Here is a 4414-nt window from a genome sequence, read left to right on the forward strand (position 1 = left end):
GAACAACTCCCATTTCAATTACTCTGTACAGAATGGCGCCAATCGAGCTGAAAGAGTTAAAAGCCTAGTTGCAAGAGCTAACTGATAAAGGTTTTGCGAAGCCTAGTTTTTCACCTTGGGGTGCCCCCATATTGTTTGTAAAGAAGAAAGATGGCTCAATGAGGTTATGTATAGATTACTGCCAACTGAACAAGGTAACTATAAAAAATAAGTATCCTTTGCCAAGGATTGATGATTTGTTTGACCAGTTGAGAAGAGCCACCGTGTTCTTTAAGATAGACTTGAGGTCTGGCTATTATCAACTACGAGTTAAAGAATCGGATGTACCTAAAACAACTTTCAAAACGAGGTACGATCATTATGAATTTCTCGTCATGCCGTTTGGGTTAACGAATGCACCAGCCTCATTTATGCACCTAATGAATAAGAACTTTAAGCCAAACTTGGATAAGTTTGTCGTTGTGTTCATTGACGACATCTTGACTTATTCCAAAGATGGGATAGAACATGCGAAGCACTTGAAAACTGTGCTGCAGACCTTGCGGGAAAAGCAATTGTATGCTAAATTTAGCAAGAGTGAATTTTGGCTCCAAGAAGTCAGATTTTTGGATCATATTGTTTCAGGTGAAAGCATCCGAGTCAATCCAAGTAAAATCTCTGCTATCGTCGAGGAAACCACCTAAAATGTGACCGCGTGATTTCGTGATAGGTTTTAAATATTCATAATTACTTGTTCTTAAACTAACTATTATCGCGATGTAGGAAGTGTACCTATCGAACAGTAGCATAGTTTTAGCAGGACCAGATTGTCGAACCCAAAGGAACTAAAAGTACTAGTAATGGTTGTCTTTTTATTATCTAGCCTAAGAATAAAGAGGTTTTTGTTTTAATTAACTAATTATCTAAACTAAGAATGCACAGAGAATTGAATTGGGGAATTGCTTTTGGAAAAATCGATTGAATGAAGACAATACCTAAGGAAAAATCTACCTAGACTATACTTGTTATTTTGGCTCCTAATTGGACGATTTGTTCATTAACTTGTTCCGTAGAGATCCCTAAGTTATGTTATTATCCCTATTCAAGACTAATAATGCCTAATCCCTAGATTGAATAATCGAGACTTTTCTATAATTAACACTCTAGGGTTGCATTAACTCGACCTATGGATCCCCTTACTAGGTTTCACCCTAATCAGGCAAAATCTTGTCACGCTATGTCTAGGCGCGCAATCAACTCTGCTTAATTATGACAAATGTACTCTTAAACAGGGTCTATTCCTCCTCTGAATAAGAGCTTATCCTGAATCAGTATCTTGGGATATCAAAAAAAGAATTAAGAACACATAATTAAGAACAAGTCAAGTATTTATCATACAATTCAGAAAATAATAACAAGATTCGTCTTAGGTTTCATTACCCTTAGGTATTTAGGGGATTTAGTTCATAACTAAATAAGAAAACATCTCAGAATAATAAAGAATACAAAACATAAAGAAAACCCAAAACTACTGAAGGGGAATTGAGGAGAGATCTTTAGTCTTGATGATGAATCCGGCTTCTGAGATGAATCAATCGGCTTTCTTGGAGCAGTTCCTTACCCCCTACTCTGTCCTCCCTGTGTGTCTTTTACTCCTCTTCTAGAGTGTATTTATAGGCTTTGGAATGCCTAAGAGCCCTCAAAATTAGCCTTTTCTGAATTGGACTCAACTTGGGCTCGACAGGGACACGCCCGTGTGCGATTACTTCAGGCCATGCTCGAGCCTGCCAAATTGACACGGCCGTGTGGTCTGTCCATGTGAATAGGTCCAGGCTGTGTTGATTTCGTACTTTGGTCCATTTTCTCCGTTTTTGGCCCGTTTCTTGTTTCTTTCGCTCTCCTATGCTCTTCTAATTGTAAAACATGAAATTAAAGCATTAGGAGCATAGAATTCACCAATTCTAATGGAAAATCATCCTTAAAATGCATTAAATATGGGGTAAAAATATGTATAAATTACCGTTTATCAAATACCCCTACACTTAACCATTTTCTTGTCCTCAAGCAAAATTCTCAACTCATAATCAAAATAAATTCTTCTCAACTTATAATTTCTATCGATAATATCTCAGAATAATCCATAGGTAATCATACATTGAGAATTCAACTAAAAGAACATAAAAGTTTCAAACATTCCAAGTTGAGTATTTAATCATGCAAACATAGGTATCTCTCCTCATTTAAGTAATTACCTTTGATTCAGAATACCACAGAGTTTCACGTCCTCACTACAGATTCACTCAAATCACTCGAGGTGTTTAAGGACAATAAATGAAGCACTCAATAGTTAATAATGAAAATTCATTACCATAGGCTTGCATGAAAATGAAATCTCCACCACTATAATTTAAGATGATGCATCAATCAAAAGGTCTTTAGAGGGTTGTAATGAGGTTTGGTTAGGGGGTATGGTCACAAGCTGAAAGAAAGGGTTAGAATCAAGATTGAATTGAAAAATTACCTAACTAGAAAAAGAGTTAATCATCACTTGCGTATAATAGAGCTTCTTCTCATACTAAGGATTTTAACTTCTGAAGCTTACAAACAAAAGATCACTAATAATATGTATACATGTTTTTTTTTCTTTTTTTATGAACACTTTAAATTACAGAGTAGAATAAAACATAGCTAAGAAACTATTTCAATTCAAATCTCGACAAAAATGGGGCTTAAATTAATTTAGGGGATTTCAACAATAATGGGTTAAAGGTTAATATTAAGGGTAATACAAGAAATGGCTTGTTAGGCTCAAGGGGGTTCACTAGGGGTTAATTGTGGAGGTAGGCTTTTCATGGCATGAGTGGGTTAATCCTAAGTGCCTTAATCATTTTGACATATCAAATCAAATGGTGTGGTCTCAACATGAATAATCAAGCAAGTTCTAGAATAACAGTTCACTACTGACGCACTCAAAGCAATAATAAAAGTGAGCATGAAAGAATTAATAGATGCTCAAAAGGCTAAAAAATCTCACAAAAATTATGGCTTTTTGATGTTTAAAACTTGTGAATCCCAACGCAAAGTAATACCTAAACTTTGAGGAAACAACCTAAGATTTAAATTCTTAAAAATCAAATTATCATGCTTGATTCTCTAATGTCTTAAAGTTTAAACAACCAATGCATAAATGCCTATTTTTTAATTCTAGATATATCAATCAAAATCATAAATCAATCAAAATTTATCCTAAATATGATATGAGAGCTTTTCAAGTGAACAAGGCAGTCATTCAGGGATTTTTCTGACAATGATATAAATACCCGCCACACTTAAGATGTACATTTCCCTCAATGTACAAAGATAGATATTAGAATATAAAAATAAAATAGAGAGAGGAGAGAAACTTCCTGAGTTGAAAATGGATTAAATTCCTGGATTAGAAAGAGCGAGTTGTTGGGAATACAATTGGAAGACAAACATGATTCTGAAGGACAAAAGGATAATTGAGGGAATAATTTGATAGTAATCATAAAGATAAGCCATTTTAAAAACAAATGAATCTTCAAAAATAAATAAATAAAATTGATAATCTAAATTTTTTTAAGCGACACGGCCGGTTAACACGCCCTTGTGGATTGTGTCCCGTCCATGTTTGTCGTGAAGTGAGATGTCATCAAATGGTCTTCGGGCATGCCCGTGTGTGATGTGGTTTGCTTTTCCCACGTTCGTCTAGATCTGCGCACGCCTGTGTTAGTTTGACAGTTTTGTCCATGGGTGGTAGACACGGGCGTGTGACACGCCCGTGTGCAGTTGGCATATTTGACCATGGCCATGTTGCACGGCTGTGGCATTTTATTACAGCCCGTGTTTGGGAAAATCTTTGCCCTATTTTACAAGGCCCTAAGCATGCCAGTGCTCGTGGCCGTGTCCCTGTGGAAAACCTATATTCAAGAGCTCGTTAGTAAGTTAGATGTTGAAGACTAAATTTTTAAAGAAGTTAATACAGTTAGTGCTCGGGTTGCCTCCCGAAAAGCGTTTATTTATAGTCTAAGCTTGACTTACCTCACTGTTGAATAATATGGTGGTTTGAGGAGTTTATACTCCTCATTCCTACCATCAATCTCATCAAAATAAGGTTTTAAACGAGTGTTGTTTACATTAAAAGTGTCGAATTTAGGGTGCCTTACCTCGACCGTACCGAATGGAAAGATACTAAGTACCGTAAGAGGGATTTCTTCATTCGGTATGGTAGCGACAATGTGGGGATCTACGGCATCTAATAAGACTCTATCTCCAATCTTAAGTTGATTTGGAAAGGTATTGAGCTCGTTCTATCGTAGATTCAGTTTGTCGGGTGCTCTTGGTTTATGCGTCCACCATTCATCGAGTTCCTTGATTTGTAATCTTCGATCTTCATGAATAGGACCTCTACTAT

This window comes from Gossypium hirsutum, chromosome A08 (genome assembly GCF_007990345.1).
Source record: "Gossypium hirsutum isolate 1008001.06 chromosome A08, Gossypium_hirsutum_v2.1, whole genome shotgun sequence".
Classification (NCBI taxonomy): Eukaryota; Viridiplantae; Streptophyta; class Magnoliopsida; order Malvales; family Malvaceae; genus Gossypium; species Gossypium hirsutum.